The sequence below is a fragment of the Anabrus simplex genome, chromosome 2 (assembly GCF_040414725.1).
Source record: "Anabrus simplex isolate iqAnaSimp1 chromosome 2, ASM4041472v1, whole genome shotgun sequence".
Taxonomy (NCBI): domain Eukaryota; kingdom Metazoa; phylum Arthropoda; class Insecta; order Orthoptera; family Tettigoniidae; genus Anabrus; species Anabrus simplex.
The window spans coordinates 532,249,098-532,270,031 of record NC_090266.1 but is presented as its reverse complement, the minus strand read 5'-3'; positions in this window follow the sequence as shown (position 1 = coordinate 532,270,031).

Below are 20,934 nucleotides of genomic sequence, written 5' to 3'. Positions count from 1 at the left end.
TTAATTACTGCGTTGATGGGGTGAATGTTCCTTATGGGAGTCACTTTAAGTACCTAGGTGTTAATATAAGGAGAGATCTTAATTGGGGTAATCACATAAATGGGATTATAAATAAAGGGCACAGATCTCCGCACATGTTTATGAAGGTGTTTAGGAATTGTAGTAAGGATGTAAAAGATAGGGCATACCAATCTCTGGTAAAACCCCAAATAGAATATGGTTCCAGTGTATGGCACCCTCATCAGGATTACTTGATTGATGAACTGGAAAAAATCCTAAGAAAAGCAGCTAGATTTATTCTGTGCGATTTCCGACAAAAGAGTAGCGTTACAGAAATATTGCAGAGTTTGGACTGGGAGGACGAGCTGCTAGACTAAGTGGTATGTTCCGAGCTGTCAGTGGAGGGTTGGCGTGGAATGACATTAGAAGACGAATAAGTTTGAGTTGTGTGTTAAAAGTAGAAAAGATCACAATATGAAGTTAAAATTTGAATTCAAGGGGACAAATTGGGACAAATATTCGTTTATAGGAAGGAGTGTCAGGGATTGGAATAACTTACCAAGGGAGATGTTCAATAAACTTCCAATTTCTTTGAAATAATTTAGGAAAAGGCTAGATAAACAACAGATATGGAATCTGCCACCTGGGCGACTGCCCTAAATGCTGATCAGTGGTGACTGATTGATAATAATAATGTTATTAGCTTTACGTCCCATTAACTGCTTTTACGGTTTTCGAAGACGCCGAGATGCTGGAATTTAGTCTCGCAGGATATTTTTACGTGCCAGTAAATCTACCGATACGAGGCTGACGTTTTTGAACACCTTCAAATACCACCGGACTGAGCCAGGATCAAAGCTACCAAGTTCGGGTCAGGAGGCCAGCGCCTCAAACCGTCTGAACCACTCAGCCCGGCAGTAACTTACTAATCTAGCCTGGAGTTGACGTGAACTGATAGGTTTTGGTGACGGTGGAAGAGGACGGGAGAGGTTAGTTATTAAAGTACAGCCCCGATATTCAGTTAGTGTGGAAATGTGAACTCACGGGAAACCAACTTGAGGGCTGACAACAATCGACTCTGAATCAAACTAGAATTGAAACAGTACAGTATATAATAATGAAATTATTCCGGCCACGAAACCATAGTATCACAACTTGAGGAGGTTGTCAATATTATTCTCGGATGAGAGTTGAAAATGCACATTCATGACAATTGTTGTTAGAGTCTGGGTTTAAAGCGGAGCGTATATCTTATATAGTGCTACACTCTCTGCTGTGGTAATAGATATTGTCCAGCTCCGTGGCTGACTAGTCAGTGCCTTCAACTTCGGGCCTTGGTGTCCTGGGTTCGATTCCCGGTCGTGCCGTGAAATGATAATCAAGAATGAATTATTCTCTGTCTCTGAGCCTGGGTGTTTGTGCTGTCCCCAACATTCCATCAACTAACACATTACAGAGAGCACTGCATAACACACGGGTTCCTACACTCGGAAGACTCCTTCCACTCTCATTGGAGGGTCTGCATTATGAGAGTTGTTCAAAACTAATATTAGTCATAGAATACCCTCTTACAGGCCATGAAGACCCCTGGAGGAGAGTAAGACAAAGGTTTCTATTATCCGTAACAGAGGCAGTAATTGGAAGAGAGAGGTTCCTTCTATGTCCGGTCTCCAAGAATTAACATGATACACATTATTGATGTAGGCTGAGTGTACCTCAGGGCCATGTGCTTCTGCAGAAGTAGAAATCTCGTTTCAAAATATTTCGATTTCCTGACAAGGAATCGAACTCACGTCGTTCCAGGAGAACCAAACACGCCTTTAGCACCTCAGATTGGCAGCCCTTTAATGATGGCCACACGACGTGATTCTCATTTACTATAAATATTATACTAGATTAGGGTGAGCAGATTATTAAAAATCAAATACGGGACCCAAATTAAAAGTTGACACGAATCGACATTTTGTGTAAATATTTCTTATTACTATATCTATATAGCTATTTTATAGCAGATTTAAATTAATATTCTGTTAAAATAAGTAGGTTGTGATATATAATAGTTAAAATGCTCTGTTTATGCTTCAACTAGATCACCATGCTACCTTCTTGTTAATGTCCGTACTAAAAGGAACATCAAAATACATTTAACCATTTGATGACGTAATAATTGTTTTAAAAACATAATATTTTCCCTAGCATTACCAAAATAGTAAATATTTTATTTTTATTACATGTAGGAATAATGACATTTAATTATTTTGTTCTGTTGTTTCATTGGTTTTTCACATTAATATGTTACACAAAATCAGATCGGCAACCATGATAGATTGAAAGGATACTTTTACCCAACGTGCAATGTAATTTCTTTAGTCAGTAAAAACAAAATTTCATTTTGTATTTTTTTTTAAATCATCAAGTAACTGTAACTTGTAACTCTAATCACACTTATACACGTCGCAAGCAATAGTGAATGCACGAAGAGACCGTTAATGACGAACCGCACGTCATGTACTACCACGTACTGCCAACCAAAGAAGTTCAAAATTCGTGTGTTTTTCAGTTTGTTTTCATCAAAAGGTGTATTTTCATTACTATTTGGGTATGACCATAGATGTTCTCCGCATGGTTGTGTTACACGTGACTTAAAAACACGCTATATTTAATATACGGCACCATTAATGAAAAACTGGATAATTCGCACCCGTGTGTATTTTGTCGGGACAACGGGACACTTAAGAGAAATAAGGGACAATCCCACAAAATACGAGACGTCTGGTCACTTTACACTAGTTATACTTGCTGAAGGGGAATGGTCTTTTTGGTTCTTTCTTGTAAAGCAAAAATCGCCAGCGTATTGTACATTGACGATCTCGGAACAATAGTGAATACTCAGCAGCAAACATTGCTCCTGACATTGTCCTCTTTCCGGAAACAGCTGAAACACATATGAACTTTCAGTAACTGTAGATATTAAAATATAGATTTGGTATTTTGCCCTGGAAAGAAGGAAGAAAATATTTATCAACTACCGAGTAAATCTACTATCACGTGTCTCTTCATTACCAAGCAACTGCCCTGGCATTCGATCCCTCAATAACAAGCATAATTAGCAAGTGTCTACCGATTACGATATGCAGCCAGACTAAATGTGTCAAGCAACTGCACAATGTAAGATCCATGTTGCTCAGCGTTTATCATAACTCCTCGAGAGGATTAGGTTTCATATTAACTTGGACTCACAGATGGGTACCGAAAGACGTTCTAGTAAGTGCAAGTAAAAGATAAGTTTCAACAACAATGGGGATTAGATCAAAAGTCTGCTTCCGCCGGCACTACAGGGGATTACGTGCCTTGCCGCCTCAATTGCCTGAGTGAGCAAGCACTCGAGAAGTGGAAGAGGAGTGATCTCCCCTTACCACACAGCAAGCCAGAGGCACATTTCAATTTACACACGCCCCGTGCTCTACTTCCTAAGATTACCAGTGCATCACCTGCGCAACGAGCTATTTTAATTCACGCTGCACGACAGAACTCATGCTTCAACTCTATATTTATTTACCCTTCTTGTAATTTTGAAATTTCGTCCGCGTAGGCGAGAAAGCCATGCGGAATTCTAATTACCGAGCGATCCTTCGTAGAAATACATATTCAGCACTGGCTGAAACAAATCTAAGTAAGATGGTACAAATCAGAGGTCAATATTCCGGGCATGGTGAGGCATCCATCCAATCCAATCTCCCGCAAATATCCGTGGATAACCGATGTATACGTCAACTTGTGTGGGTACAGCACATAAGAAAGAATGTATCAGGAACGTTCCTAGATATGTTTTAGTAGCGATGAGTATTTTTAGGGTAAAACAAAGTGGCCATCAACCCACTAACCTGCATATCAATTAGGCACCATTTGGAATTGTGAAGGATTTATTGTATTAAGAACTATTTCAGAACTCAGCTGGGAGGAGGTCTTACAAGTTACTTTTTAATTCTATTTCATAATTTATTTAATCAAAATTATTATCTTACTTTTACAACCTAACACACAAAAATACATTACTGTATAAGATAAAGAAGCAACACTTCCATTCCCCTCTCCAATAAACAAAGTCAATGCTCACTGTATTCTCTTCATCCCACTCCCACTCCCACTTCCCCTCCCCTCTTCATGGAACAAAATTACTTCCTACAGAATATACTTTCACACGTTTTACACTAGCGCTTAATGAATCCAACAGGAAGCTACTCTGACTCAGATGTATGGAATGCGGGTTAGGATATTCTTATCTGTTGTAAATTCTCCGAATTTATGCAGCGTCTTCGCCAGTCGAGACGTTTATCACTGAAAATAATATCTTACACGGTACTTTTAATTGAATTAAATTTAATTCCATTTCATCAAAATCACTAACTTACATTCATTCCCTAATACGAGTACGTTATAAAATGAAGAAGCAGCACTTCCTCTACCCTACTTCAATGTACACAGTCAATGCGCAGAACATCGCCCTCCCCTGTCCATGAAACAGAATTATTCTCTACAGCATTTCTACTCCCCCCATAACCACTACTTAGCTACCAAGACCAACACCAAGACCAAAGCTAAGAAAATGACTTTAATCCAAACACAGGTGCTGAAGGTAACGGACGATAGCAGCTAAGATAAGTACCGAAAAACTTCCGTAATTTACTAAAGTGACACTGGATGACCAATACATTCGATAATTGTTCATATTTGTACAAAACATCGCCAATTCATAATCATTCACTAGTTTACGCTAGGTAAACAATATTGTACACACACTAGTGTCCAAACGTTAAGGATAATCACTAAGCGAGGTCATACCGCCTGATAGGAATGTCAGACGGATTGCTGAACAAACGGAAGCAGATTCACACACCATATGTCACACAACTTGTCCAAAAAACAGTGTCAGAGAAGTTCTGATAGCTAAGGTACACCTTTGGCAATAACTAACAAAACTTGGCAATGTCTTCCACAACAAAATATGCCGTTAATAGGGTTTATGGTTACCCCTAACGGCCACACATGCTTCGCAACGACGTAGCATGCTCTCTATCAGATTGTCCAAGAGCTCTTGTGGCAATCGATGCCATTCCTCCGAAAGGGCAATGCCAAAGTCTTGGAGGGTCCTTGGTGGAGGCTGACGGGATGCAATTCGCCTCCCCAATGCATCCCAGGCATGTTCTATAGTATTCAGATCCGTAGACCTCGCTGGCCAGTCCATGAGATGAATTTCTTCCCCAGCCAGATATTCATCCACCAGAGCAGCGCGGTGCGGTCGGGCATTATCATCCATTAAGAGGAAGTCTGGGCCAACCGCACCTCTGAAGAGTCGAACATGTGGTCTCAGTAACTCATCCCTGTATCTCCGAGCGTTAACAGTCTTCCTCGGACCACCCATGAAGATGTGCAGATCCGTACGCCCATTCAATATGATGCCACCCCACACCATGACGCCACCACCAAAATACTGATCCCGTTCCACGACGTTCCTGTGGTTGTATCGGCTATCCGGTTCTCTCCAGATTAATGTGCGATGGGAATCGTACTGAAAACTGAAGCGGTATTCATCTGTGAAGAGCACAAGCCTCCATTCATTCATGGTCCAGTTTCGATGTTGACGGCTCCACATTAAACGGGCCTGTCTCTTTGCAGGAGTAGGAGGGACGCACACCGCTGGACGTCGGGCAAACAGACCTGCTGTTCTCAGCCTCAGGTACACAGTTTTCCGGGAAACGGCTACCTCTGAGACGGCTGCAAGCTCCGCTGACAATTGTCTTGCAAGGTGCCCTCCGATTTCGTCGGGCGGTTAAGGCCAGATATCGGTCCTTCTGTAGGTTGGTTACCCTTGGTCGACGTGGTACTGGCCTACGAGTAACATCTCCTATGTCTCGAAATCTTCTCCAAGGTCTGGAAATGATGCTTTGTGGCACATTCAAGGATACGGCGACTTCGGTCTGTGTCTGGCCTGCTTCCAGGTGGCCGAGTATTCTACCCTGCAAAACGGGGTCCAAATGGCGTCGTTGTGCTCTTATGTTGTCACGTTCACCACGAGGCTAAACCCCGCACAAAATAGCAGAGCAAACACGACTGAGGGAATATGGGGCGTAGGCACTGGCTGTGTTTACTTTGCGGTTACACCACTAGTCAAAGCAGGGAACACTTCTTTCCCATACAGAGCGAACACGTAAGGTTGGTAGGTGCATATGTCGTGCGATTTGCGGTCTATTTCCTGTTGCCCTGCTTACTTGTAACTTATGCTTAACTTTTGGACACTAGTGTATATGCGCAATGATATTAAGTGATTTGATAGAATCTTACGATCTTCTTGTGGAACGAAACATGCCATTTTTGTTTAATAGTGTGTTTCCTTTAACATATATTTTATAGCGTTATAGACTATATGTTTTAACTAGTGAAAATGTTTTCAGTTACATTACCTGTGGAATTTATCTTAACCAATTCCCCCAAAGCTTTTCAAGAGACATTCGACAACACTACTGTACAATGTTTTATCAATCCATAGTGTTGTACAGAACACAAAGGGTTATAATCGTACCGTTGAAAGTGTGGAGAGTGTGGTGAGTCCGAAATTGTTGTCATGTTCAGTCTCCACTTACTCAACACTCTGAAACCAACATTACACTGAAGTCATGATGGGGGCACGTCAGAGATCTCTTCTATTTTCATTCTTTTCAGTGACAATCAAAAAGACCTGAATTGGCCAGATATTACTAAGCATTACCAATACAAACATTAGGATATCAAACACCTTGGACTGAAATTGTAAAGTTGGCCTTCTTATTTTGAAAATAATCTTCTTCAAAAATATTTTATTGGGCGTATAATATGCATTCTTCGATATATTACTTCCTATATCGTATTTTATATGGCCACAACAGTTCAAACGGGTGGAAAATTTAAGAATTACTCGCACACTTTTTATTGATACAATTTTGTACAGGGTTGAGGAGTAAGGAGGGAGCTCTCCCGGTAGCGGTAATACTGCCAACTGAATGGAAATGAAATTGAATTGAATCGATAATATGATCGATCGATATGAGTTTTCTAAACATTTACCATCATAAGCCAACAACTGTGTCACACATACATTATATAACATTACATAACATTTCTAGATGCGAATCTTTTTCCTAGCATGAATTCTATAGTTTGGCTTTGCTGTGTAAACAACAACAGTGCTAGCCCACAAATTGTACGTCAGATGTCGCACAGCGATCATAAGCGATTCATAGTTTATGTTTCAAAGGTTGCCAATGCGAATCTCGAAGATAACCGAGGTCGACCGATTCAGCACTAGAGTGTAAATCTGCCACTAAAAAGTGTGCGAATAATAAGCCAATCTCCAGCACGAACTATATTTCATTGCACGAGAGAGTTGGAATAGTGTTGTATTGGAAGTGATTGTTTCGGTCATGAATTGAAGCAGATCACGAGACTCAAAACATTATTTAAATGGCCAATGGAAAAATCAAGTCAGTGATCTTATTAAAAAATAACGTGTGACTCATTTTGATGTCAAATATGGTAGTAGAAACAATGATACCGTTTCCGAATATCCTTTCGACTAACTGATATACTGTATATTATCCCTTTACTCAATCCTTCTGGGTAGTTCACTGCCAAGTAGCCGTTAATCTAGAACTACGGCTATCATATTGCAAGATTAAGAAATAAGTACAAGAATCCTTGGCAAATAGAACTTATGACCTAGATGTGAGGCCCCTTTAAAAACAAGAACCATTCCTTGGCCCATCTATGACACTAGTGATATCGTATGAAAGTAAATCTCATTAACGTAATCTCGGCCGTAAACTTCGGTGTATGCCTGTAAGTTGCTCCAATGCATTTGCCGACTAAGTGTGGTATTCATATATAAATCATATCAAATTTAGAATAATTTTAAGCTGGTAAGTTTGGGAACGCGTGAAAACGTTTCATAAACTCATTACAAGTAGTCGGTAGTCTGAGGTCGTTTAAATTTTGACCACGTGAATTATCATACTGTATAAAAGATGAAGGTGCTATTTTCCTTGCTGACGTCTAATGTGTCCTGATGGTCTAACATTCGAGAAGAGACGATCTACTTTTCTGAAACATAACAGAGTGATTGATGACGTTCCTTCGAAGCTCATGGCTCCTGAAGTAATAGCCACCGATCCATCTTGCTGGAGGCATTAAGTCAAGGTTTTCCAACTCACAGGAGTTGCTTTGTACGCTCAGGCGGGGGAAGATAATTTGAGAATGCGGTATTAGCTGAGTTAAATTAGGAACATGCAGTATTCAGAGAGTTTTTATTCTTCTTGGTTACTTGTAATATTTCACGTTCCGCCACACATGCCAGAAAATGACTTTCTACACGGTCTGTAACCTAACCTATTTCCTATGAGAAAGTTGTTGTGCGAAAATTCACATTTTGCAATAATTCCTTTGTAAAAATAGAATGGTTCGCCTCTGTGGTGTAGTGGTTAGTGTGATTAGCTACCACCCCCGGAGGCCCAGGTTCGAATCCCGGCTCAGCCACGAAAGTTGCAAAGTGCTACGGGGGCTGTAACGGGGTCCACTCAGCCTCGGGAAGTCAACTGATCAGAGGTGGGTTCGATTCACACCTCAGCCAACCTGGAAGTTGTTTTCCGTGGTTTCCTAATTCTTCTCCAGCCAAATGCCGGGATGATACCTAACTTAAGGCCTCGGCCGCTTCCTTCCCTCTTCCTTGTCTGTCTCTTCCAATATTCCCACCCCCACCTAGGACCCTGTTCAGCATAGCAGGTGAGGCCGCCTGGGCGAGGTACTGGTCATCCTCCCCAGCTGTATCTCTATCTATCCAAGACACTGCCCTTGAGGCGGAAGAGGTGGGATCATTCGCAGAGTCCGAGGGAAAAACCAACCCTAGAGGGTGAGCAGATTAAGAAAGACTAAAGAAAGAAAAATAAAATGTCTCAACATGTACACAAACAGCGGATACGCAAAGATGTATTTCAGTAATGTATCTTCCTAATATATCGATTTTACACTGAGGTAGAAATATAATGGTATCTGATATAATTCATCTCCCATTCATAGTGAGAGGCGAGAGAGAGACTCGTCCTTGCATTACATTATAATGCTCATAGATTCGTGCTTTGGTCTTGAGCACTGCTTGGAGTATTATACTCGAACAAGACATTCCACGTAATATGTTCACCTGTATTATCTTCCGTGTTTCTCTGTTCGTACATGAGGCAAGTAATCCGTATCACTATATTACACTGACTGACGGAGCAAATGCAACACCAAGAAGGAGTGGTCAGAACTTTATGCCAATTGCAGGGTAGACTGACGTCACTGAGGTATGCTCATGATGTGAAATGCGCCGCTGTGCTGCGCACGTAGCGAACGATAAATGGGTCACGGCGTTGGCGAATGGCCCACTTCGTACCGTGATTTCTCAGCCGACAGTCATTGTAGAACGTGTTGTCGTGTGCCACAGGACACGTGTATAGCTAAGAATGCCAGGCCACCGTCAACGGAGGCATTTCCAGCAGACAGACGACTTTACGAGGGGTATGGTGATCGGGCTGAGAAGGGCAGGTTGGTCGCTTCGTCAAATCGCAGCCGATACCCATAGGGATGTGTCCACGGTGCAGCGCCTGGGGCGAAGATGGTTGGCGCAGGGACATGTGGCACGTGCGAGGGGTCCAGGCGCAGCCCGAGTGACGTCAGCACGCGAGGATCGGCGCATCCGCCGCCAAGCGGTGGCAGCCCCGCACGCCACGTCAACCGCCATTCTTCAGCATGTGCAAGACACCCTGGCTGTTCCAATATCGACCAGAACAATTTCCCGTCGATTGGTTGAAGGAGGCCTGCACTCCCGGCGTCCGCTCAGAAGAATACCATTGACTCCACAGCATAGACGTGCACGCCTGGCATGGTGCCGGGCTAGAGCGACTTGGATGAGGGAATGGCGGAACGTCGTGTTCTCCGATGAGTCACGCTTCTGTTCTGTCAGTGATAGTCACCGCAGACGAGTGTGGCGTCGGCGTGGAGAAAGGTCAAATCCGGCAGTAACTGTGGAGCGCCCTACCGCTAGACAACGCGGCATCATGGTTTGGGGCGCTATTGCGTATGATTCCACGTCACCTCTAGTGCGTATTCAAGGCACGTTAAATGCCCACCGCTACGTGCAGCATGTGCTGCGGCCGGTGGCACTCCCGTACCTTCAGGGGCTGCCCAATGCTCTGTTTCAGCAGGATAATGCCCGCCCACACACTGCTCGGATCTCCCAACAGGCTCTACGAGGTGTACAGATGCTTCCGTGGCCAGCGTACTCTCCGGATCTCTCACCAATCGAACACGTGTGGGATCTCATTGGACGCCGTTTGCAAACTCTGCCCCAGCCTCGTACGGACGACCAACTGTGGCAAATGGTTGACAGAGAATGGAGAACCATCCCTCAGGACACCATCCGCACTCTTATTGACTCTGTACCTCAACGTGTTTCTGCGTGCATCGCCGCTCGCGGTGGTCCTTCATCCTACTGAGTCGATGCCGTGCGCATTGTGTAACCTGCATATCGGTTTGAAATAAACATCAATTATTCTTCCGTGCCGACTCTGTTTTTTCCCCAACTTTCATCCCTTTTGAACCACCCCTCCTTGTTGTTGCATTTGCTCTGTCAGTCAGTGTATTTGGGTGGTACTTAATGCCCAATTCACAGCAACCAGTTCATGGACATTTACACTACTGTCAAGTCCTATTAACTACTTTTACCTAGCGAATTAGCTACGCAGTGTGAGTCATGCAGCTGCGAGCTTGAATTCGGGAGGTAGTGAGTTCGAACCCCATTGTTGCCGGCAGCCCTGAAGATGATTTTCCAAGGTTTCCGATTTTTACACCAGGAAAACGTTGGTGCTGTATCTTAATTAAGGCCACGTCACACCGACACAGAGAAGTCGTATGGCGAGGACGGGATAGGAACGGGCTAGTAGTGGGAAGAAAGTGACCGTAGACTTGATTAAGGTATAGCTCCAGCATTTGCCTGGTGTCAAGATGGAAAAAGAAGGAAAACCGTCTTCAGGGCTGCTGACAGTGGGATTTGAACCCACTATCTCCCGAATGCAGTCTGATAGCTACGTGACCCAAACCGCGCAGCCACTTACTCGATGATGGCATTGTTGATACGTTGTCAACATATAAGTATTGCCCAAATAAAACCGAGAATTTTTAGGTATATAATTGGTGGCGGAACCAATCCTCAACGGCGTCAGGGACCTTATCACTTCTTCCGAATCAGAGTCCGTTGAGAGTTCTTTCAGTAACGCTGTTTACCTTAGCAATGAATTCCTCGGGGATGACTATTTGTGTTTGCCTGGTTGTGTCACGCTCTCTGTTCTCACACGCCCATGACAAAATTCGCTACACACCAGAAAACTGTGTCCGGCGTCACAGACACTACGGTGCTAAGTGTTACCTCTACTAATACCTTCTGCCGTCAAAAAGAAAATAACGGCAGGCTTCGTACTTTTGGACGAATCAATGACATGACCATACCTAGTCACCCTCCTTTCACACGTGAAGACGGCACACCGACAGTTACCATCTATACCAGATAGCTTCCTGATATACGCAGGCATCAACCAGCGCGTACACGATGTTCTGCGCCCGTTCGCTAGTCTCAGTCTCCTTTGAGCAGCTCTTACATCACGCAGAAGGCAAAGTTGTGAAGCAGTCTTGCAAGCGATGTGTATGTGTGTTTAATCATCAGCCGGAAAGCTGGTTGGATTCTCAACAGAACCGTACTAGGGAAATGAGGAGTGAGGTAGTTTCCCGTTGCTTTCCTCACCGACCCAGAAGTTGCTATTACATATTAGTCTGACAAGCCCATTGAAATGAATGCACCACATGAGAGAACGTAAGTAAATTATTTTTCACAACAACCTATCAAGATGGGAAAGATAGGATGTAGGCTACATCAGTTTTTTAAGTACATGATCCCCTTCAAACCCGAAGATTTTGGATCAAGTTAATATTAGTTCCCATTGTTAAAACATCCAGTTAAAGCTAACATTACTAGCAGTTACTAGCATTGAGCTAGCAATGGCCTGATATGTGGCTACGGTTTGTATATATGTCACAAAAACATGAAGTTCCAGGACATATTTTTTTCTTCTTCCTCTTCTTTATCTGTTTATCCTCCAGGGTCGGTTATTCCCTCGGACTCAGCGAGGGATCCTACCTCTACCACCACAAGGGCAGTGTCCTGGAGCTTCAGACTCTGGGTCGGGGAATACAACTGGGGAGGATGACCAGTGCCTCGCCCAGGCACCCTCACCTGCTATGCTGAACAGTGGCCTTGCGGGGGGGGGAGATTGGAAGGGATAGACAAGGAAGAGGGATGGAAGCGGCCGTGGCCTTAAGTTAGATACCATCCCGGCATTTGCCTGGAGGAGAAGTGGGAAAACACGGAAAACGACTTCCAGGATATCTGAGGTGGGAATCGAACCCACCTCTACTCAGTTGACCTCCCCAGGCTGAGTGGACTCCGTTCCAGCCCTCGTACCACTTTTCAAATTTCGTGGCAGAGCCGGGAATAGAACCCGGGCCTCCGGGGGTGGCAGCTAATCACACTAACCACTACAGCACAGAGGTGGACTCCAGGACATATTTTAACTGTTAAAATCTGGAGGAGATTATTTCTAAACCGGATCATGAATTATAGAGACATAAATTGAATAATACAATATTTGGCCGCCGTTAATCTGATAACGATAGAAAATTCCAATTGTATTTATTTCCTTAATCTCAATGTAATATTGTTTAGGCACTACCGTAGTTATTCGAATCCGCTATAATAACTTAATGATCTTTGAAATAAATGTTACCCAATATCCTTACACCAAGCCTCCGTGGCTCAGGTGCAGCGCGTCGGCCTCTCGCCGCTGGGTTCCGTGGTTCAAATCCCGGTCACTCCATTTGAGATTTGTCCTGGACAAAGCGGAGGCGGGATAGGATTTTCTTCGGGTAATCCGGTCTTCCTTGTCATATTTCATTCCAACAGCACTCTCCAATATCGCTTCATTTCATCTGTCATTTATTAATAATTGCCCCAGAGGAGTGCGACAGGCTTCGGCAGGCGGCACAATTCCTATCCTCGCCCTTAGATGGGGGCTTCATTCATTTCATTCCTGACCCGGTCGAAAGACTGCAAGCAGGTTGTGGATTTTCATTTCATTTCCATCCTTACACCATTTTCAACCTCGTCAGTCGCATAATACTCCATACTTCAGTCTGTAGATGGCATGTTACACAATATTTTGGCGTTGATTTTGTTCAGTTATTGACACTAATAATTAAGAAAAGGATTTCAAGGTGTCAAGCATGATCATAAAAGGGGGAATAGGTTCTGAAAATACATACAAGAAGGTGCAAAAAAAAAGCGGTACTGATGAAATCACTTTGCTAAGGTTTAAACCAGTTACATGAACTCCCTGTATACAATTTACTTGGTTCTAATAAATAATAAATATTGTTATGTTGGGTTACACACAACATTTCAATGTTCTTGACAGTAATCCCGCTTTGAGCTCAATAGATACTTGTAGAGAAACTTCGTTCGACATCTACAGAAACCAAAGGAGCATACCTTGTTAGCATTCTTAAGGAGAGTTTAGTCAAAGTTGCAAAGGTTTCCACATCTGGATTACCCTTAAAATTTTATTCGAATTTGTCTTTAGCAAATCCATCAATGTTGTCCTTAACACTCATCAACTTCTTCCACTGTTCCTCCTTCTCAATGGCTTCTTCTTCCAGACTTTGAATCAAATCAGGCAAATATTTGTGGCCATGCACTGCAAAATGTTTGTGCTTACATTTAAAGTGTGATAAGATCCATTGTTAGCTTTAGCCAGGACTGCGTGCTCTCAGTGAAAACAGAGGTGGGCCTGTCGTATAGCTTCTCATTCGGCATGCACGTCAGGGGATCATACACAATCCCCGCGTATAATACATGGATTCTATAACTTTATTTTTATAGAATATTTAAAATACTCAGCAGCTCCGTGGAAGTATCGTACCTAGCCTTACTTCTCCAGATATTAATAGAAATGTTTTAGAAAGTAAACGCAAATGATGGAATTTACTTCTCGAAAACCGATTTTAACAAAGTAATTTGATTTGTGATCACAAAGACGTTGTGCCTATTCTTTAATTGTGTTTGAAAGGTAGAAAAAAGTAGGAGGTTTTAATGTAAATGCAGTGTATACCTTAGATGAAGAAATGTTATGCTTAAGAATTCTAGCCAAATGCGACCCTCGCAGTACTAAAGAAACATATGAGTACATTCGGTATTTCATTCATAAAATATAGAGGTTCATTCTTGCTAAATCAGATTTAACTGTCATATGCAGCAAATTATTTCAACATATTTAGAGCCAAGTGTCAATCTACTATATTAAACTTTACAAAGAAAACACAGACCGATTCATTCCTTTGAAATCGATGTGCCGGTCCCCTCGCGGGCTTTCTTTGGCCTGCGACATAACATTTTGCACGTCAGGAGCACACTCATGGCTCTCTCTTTTTAATCCAATCCCTGTTGTTGGCAATAACTAGGATCTGGATAGTTATGTATTTACATGTTCTTATCTATTAACACTTAGATACGATATTTGTGATATGTTGGTATTTCATGACTAATACTGTCTAAAAATACAAGTTTTCAAGTAAATATAGTTCCATATTCTAATCGTTAGTACATATTTCACACCTTTCACTTACAAGTGCATATTTGTTAACATTTTCAACTTTTCACCATTTTCGGGAGTCTACTTGTTGACCATAAAACATATTCTTTAATCTTGAAAGGTATTATTTAGAAGCTAGCTGTAGTAGCCGTCGTTGACAGGAAAATCATATACAGGGTCTCTCAAACGCCCAAAATCTCACGCGTGCAAACTGAGGCGCAGAGTTCCAGTGTACAGTGCATCAGTCCCACTCGGCTCGGCTCGGACCAACGCTTCGTCTCTGGGCTACTCGGCTAAGCTCGGCTCAACTCGGCTCGGATTTGGAGCGCTAGGGAGAAAGTAAGGAAGAGGGAGACAGGCGGAGCGAGCGACGCAGGCGTGGGGAAAGTGGGAGGCAGCGCTATTGCTCCAAATCAAGGAGCGGGGGTCTGTACTCTGGTCAACCAAGCGAAGTTGTCTTTTGCACCGTGCACCCTCCCCAGCTGCATTGCACCAAGATTCAGGCGGGCTGTTTTACGCGGGACGCAGCAGTAATCTCATAATGTTATTGTTATTTGTTATATGAGTTTCTTCCAACTCAGAGATATTAGGGCATCTAATTTAAGGGCAGTCCTTGACTCCCTCTTGTCTCATTCTTCAAGCAATCGTTCCTTTACGGTTTTTCTTCTTCTTAATCTGGTTACCCTCCAGGTTCGGTTTTTCCCTCGGACTCAGCAAGGGATCCCACCTCTACCGCTTCAAGGGCAGTGTCCTGGAGCTTCAGACATTGGGTCGGGGATACAACTGGGGAGAATGACCAGTACCTCGCCCAGGCGGCCTCACCTGCTATGCTGAACAGGGGCCTTGTGGAGGGATGGGAAGATTGGATGGGACAGGCAAGGAAAGGGGAAGGAAGCGGCCGTGGCCTTAAGTTAGGTACCATCCCGGCATTTGCCTGGAGAAGTGGGAAACCACGGAAAACCACTTCCAGGATGGCTGAGGTGGGAATCGAACCCACCTCTACTCAATTGACCTCCCGAGGCTGAGTGGACCCCGTTCCAGCCCTCGTACCACTTTTCAAATTTCGTGGCAGAGCCGGGAATCGAACCCGGACCTCCGGGGGTGGCAGCTAATCACGCTAACCACTACACCACAGAGGCGGACTACGGTTTTTACTCATTTCTTATAATCATCTTCAAACTTTTCCTTGTCGACACGGACCGATGACAACGCAGTTTTACATCTTAAGACAATCATGACAAGAAACCATTGCCGGTACCAGTTAACAAAAGTGAATAATATTTCCATGTTAGCAACGCTCGGCGTTGATGTGGACTAAGCAACCAAAGTCTAAATTCATCAATTCTATTGTCATAGTCGGTACGGTAAAACCGTATAAGACATAAATAAGCGTAAATTGTAGTCTCTATGTCTTTTCGATTGGTCCAGTAATATAGGTATTTAAAATGTAAATTTTAAGCGCCTTCCCGTAAAGTAAAATTTCATCCAGTGGCGTGAATAAAATTATTTATAGCCTAAAGTGTAGCGCCTTATTCACTGATTTTACAGTAAGTACAGATTTTCATCAAATACTGTTCACTTATTTTCTGCCAACGGCCGTAGCCGTGTTGAAACACTGGATTCCGTGAGATCTCCGAAGTTAAGCAACATCGGGCGTGGTCAGGAGTTGGATGGGTTGCAACGCACTGTTGGTGGGGGGTAAAGGAATGGAGGAGCGGAAAGGAATTGGCCACCCTACCGCACGTAAACTCCGGCTCAGGAACACATCTGCGGAGGTTCGGACCTGCCTTCGGGCAGAATAACCCTTACCTACTTATTTTCTCGTGGTTCTGCGTTGATATGCACTTAGCAACAAAAATTGAAATTCATTATTATGTTTGTTAACGTAGCCGGTACGGTAAAATGTATAAGCAGAAATTTAACTCTCTATAACTTTAGTTATGAACGATTTATCGACAGAACCACTAATAACATAGATATTTGAAAATTAAATGCTAAACCTTCACCTAAACTATCATTTTACTCAGCGTGAATAAAATTATTTATAGCCTACATTCTAGTGCTTCATTTTCCGACTTTACATACCGATTTTAATTAAATTCTCTTCAGCTATTTTCTCGTGAAATGCGTACAGACAGACAGACAGACAGACAGACAGACAGACAGACAGACAGACAGACAGAGAGACAGACAGACAGACAGACAGACAGACAGACAGACAGACAGAGAGAGATGACGGAATATTAAAGAGTTCATATTGTGTTACTGTGGACACGACCGATACAGAAATACTATTCTCTTCAAATTTGAGCAATGTACGTGAGTTCCCTTATTTTTTATATATAGATGGAGCAATACAAACAAGCGGACAGTATATAATGACAAGGGGAAAATGCGAAATCGAAAGTTCTATTCGCTGGCAATCCTAATTCCCAAGCAAGTGAATGAGTACAGAGACGTATATGCCCTCTCCTTTACATCCTTACTACAACCCCTAAATACACTTATAATTAAGTGCAGAGATCTGTACCCATTATTTACAATCCCATGTATGTGATTACCCCTGTGAAGCTCCTTCCTTATATTGACACCTAGGTACTTACAGTGAACCCCATAAGGAACTTTCACCCCATCAACAATGTAATTACAACTGAGATGACTCTTCTTATTATTGAAACTCACAACCTGACTTTTAACCTGGTTTATCGTCATATCATTGCCGTTGTCCATCTCACAACGGTGTCGAGGTATTTTTGCAGTTGCTCACAATCTAGCAGCTTTCTTTATTACTCTGTACAGAATAACATCATCCACAAAAAAGCCTTATCACTTATTCCAGTTCTTTACTCATCATTTATACATATAAGAAAACATTCAGGTCCAATAATACTGCCTTGAATAATTCCCCTCTTAATGTTTATAGAATCAGACAAAACTTCGCCTTCTCTGAGTTCTCGTTTTCAAGAAATATAGCCACCCATTCAGTCACTCTTTTTCCTAGCGTTATAACCCTCATTTTTGCCAGTAGTCTCTCATGAGATACCCTATCAAATGCCTTGGATTGGTCAATCGCGATACAGTCCATTTGGCCTCCAGATTCCAATCTATCTGCTATAACTTGCTGGAATCCTACAAGTTGAGCTTCACTGGAATAACCTTTCCTAAACCCGAACTGTCTTTTATCGAATCACTTATTACTTTCACAAACATGCCTAATATAATCAGAAAGAATGCTTTCCAAAAGCTCAGATGCAACGCACATCAAACTTACTGGCCTGTAATTTTCAGCATTATGTACTGTATATCACCATTACCTTATTTCACAGGGGCTACCCTAGCAACTATCCATTCATTTGGTATAGCTCCTTCATGCAAACAATACTCAAGTAAGTACTTCGGATATGATACTACATCCCAACCCATTTTTTTTTTATAAATCCCCACAATTCTTGTCAAATCCAGCTGCTTTTATAGTTTTCGACTTTTGTACCTCATTGTAAATGTCGTTGTTGTCATAGGTAAATTTCAGTACTCGTTAGTATTAGACACCTCCTCTGCCTGGGCATTATTCTTGTAATCATACATCTTTTGACTGAAAAATTCTGCCTTCGGAATTTCCTCGCATACACACTTCACTTGTCCATTAATGATTCCTGGAATGTCCTTCTTGGAACCTGTTTCTGCTTTAAAGAACCTATACATACCCTTCCATTTTTCACAAAATGTACATGACTGCCAATTATGCTTGCCATGTTATTTTTAGCTGACTTCTTTGCTAGATTCAATTTCCCAGTAAGTTCAGTCATATTCTCCTTACTCCCACAGCCTTTCCTAAGTCTATTTATTTCCAACTTTCTTAGTCTCTTTACTTCTCTCTTATAATATAGTGAGTCTTTACCAGTCCTTACCACCTTTAAATGTGCATACGTGTCTTCACATTCCTCACCAAGTGTTTAAATTCATTCTACAGTCGGTTTACATCTTTATTTACCGTTTTCCACCGATCATACTTAATTTGTAAAATCGCCCCCTTGCCTGTTTTATCAGCCATATAATACTGCTCAATAGTCCTACTTTTACGACCTTATTTTCCATATTATTTATATTAAACTACGACGAAACCGGCTTGCTGATCACTAATAACATCTACTACTTCGGTTTCTCTATTGAGTTCATTTGGTTTTAGCAGCACCACGTCCAGAACATTCTACCCTCTAGTTGGTCCCATCACTTTTTGATTTCGCTGTCTTTCTCAGATAAACTTGTTACCCATTTCTTGGTCATGATTCCCGTCGCTCGCATTACCTTTCCAATTAACATTTGGTAAATTGAGATCACCCGCTACAATGAAGTTCCTTTCCATATCTTTTCCCACATAGCTGATTATATTATCAAATAATTCCGAAGCAGCGTCTGTGCCACTTTTCCCTGATCTGTACACTCCAAAGACATCATTTTATTTTCATATTCATTTCTTTTCAATTTAATTTTCCACAGAGAGAAATGTATTTATTTGCAACAGTTATCCACTTCTCACCATCGGGTCCGTGCTTCGAAGATAAAAACTCCAAAGCAGTTGCTACTGACAGTCTCTAAGTGCGAATCACTCAGCACCTAAAAAATCTCAGTTTTCAAGGAATCCGCGCCGTGGTTTGGTTTGTGCTGAAAAATTCAGTGCTACGTGATTTTCTTTAAAAGTATGCACGCTAAACTCTAATAGACAATCAGAATGAACTACCTGCCTGCCTTACATATACAGTCAACTGTGTTCGTTCAGAAATCGGCGATGGTCTCATTTGGGTGTCATTTGACGAAACAGCTAGTGTATAACAGAGACATATTGGAAATGTGATAGTAGGAGTGTTATCTTTTGTGCTAGTTGCTTTACGTCGCACCAACACAGATAGGCCTTATGGCGAAGATGGGATAGGAAAGACCTAGGAATGGGAATGAAGCGGCCGTGGCCTAAAATAAGGTACAGCCCCAGCATTTGCCTAGTGAGAAAGTGGGAAACCACGGTAAACCATCTTCAACGCTGCCGAAAGTCGGGTTCGAACCCACTATCTCCCGGATGCGAGCTCACAGCTGCGCGCTCCTAACCGCACGGCCAACTCGCCTGGTGTAGGTGTGTTGAAGGATACCGAAGTGAGTACGCCTGTGTGTTGTTAACTTGCGATGTGTTACCGAAATGCAATCATCAGACCTCTGCAAATGTCCTTATTGTGCAATGGGGCTTTCTTCAGGAGTTTTGCAAGTTTTGTATCGTAAACTGTAACATCACACAAGTCTTGTGCATGCATTCCACCGTCTAGCAGAACTAATTCCAAGAGCTTTTTCCAGAGCTCCCACTTCCCCTTCAGCCATCTTTAACAAGATTGGGGTGGGAGCTGGATTGATGCTCTAGGATACTATGCGGACAGTTTTGATTCTGCAAAAAAAAAAAAAAAATTCTGCAACATTTTGATTCCCAAAATACAGTTTATATAGAAACAGCCAAGGAAATATTTACAGTGCACAGCTTAAGACTGATATTGGCTACATCCAGAGCAACCTTGAACATCTATGCTTTGATATAAAATCTTTGGAGACATGTTCTTCAAAAATGTCAGACAGCATTGGTTCTGTCCTCTCACTAATCAATTCTCTATAGAATTTTCAAGGGCCTGTTTGAGCTGGAGCGAAGAACAAGTTTTCCTCACGTTTGGAGATACACCAAGGATTTATTGCAATTCAGTTGTATTAACAGAGTGTTAAGTGAAGGCAGTGCCTTTGAATTTGAGTACTCAGCAGATGATTTGTGCAAGTTTAAATATTGAACCATTCTGTTCATTGAAGCAATTGTATTAATTTGAGTATTGGATATTGGAATCATACTAGGCCACCCACGAAGCCGATGTCTTACAGTATATGTCATAAAGGGGTCCAGAAGAAGCGTTCTTATGTGAAGTGAGCGCGAGCGTCATTATGAGAAATCTCCAGAACTCATTAAAAGAAGTTATGTCCCAAGCCAAGCCTCTTGATGAAGTTTGGGGACGCTTTCCAGTTCGCGGCTAAACTTATTCTAGGAGGGAAGAATGAAATAAATTAATATCTTTGGTCACAGAAGAGTTGCATTGGATTTTAGACAAGAATTGCAACCTGTATTATTTCCGCTTTATTTTGATAGGCATTA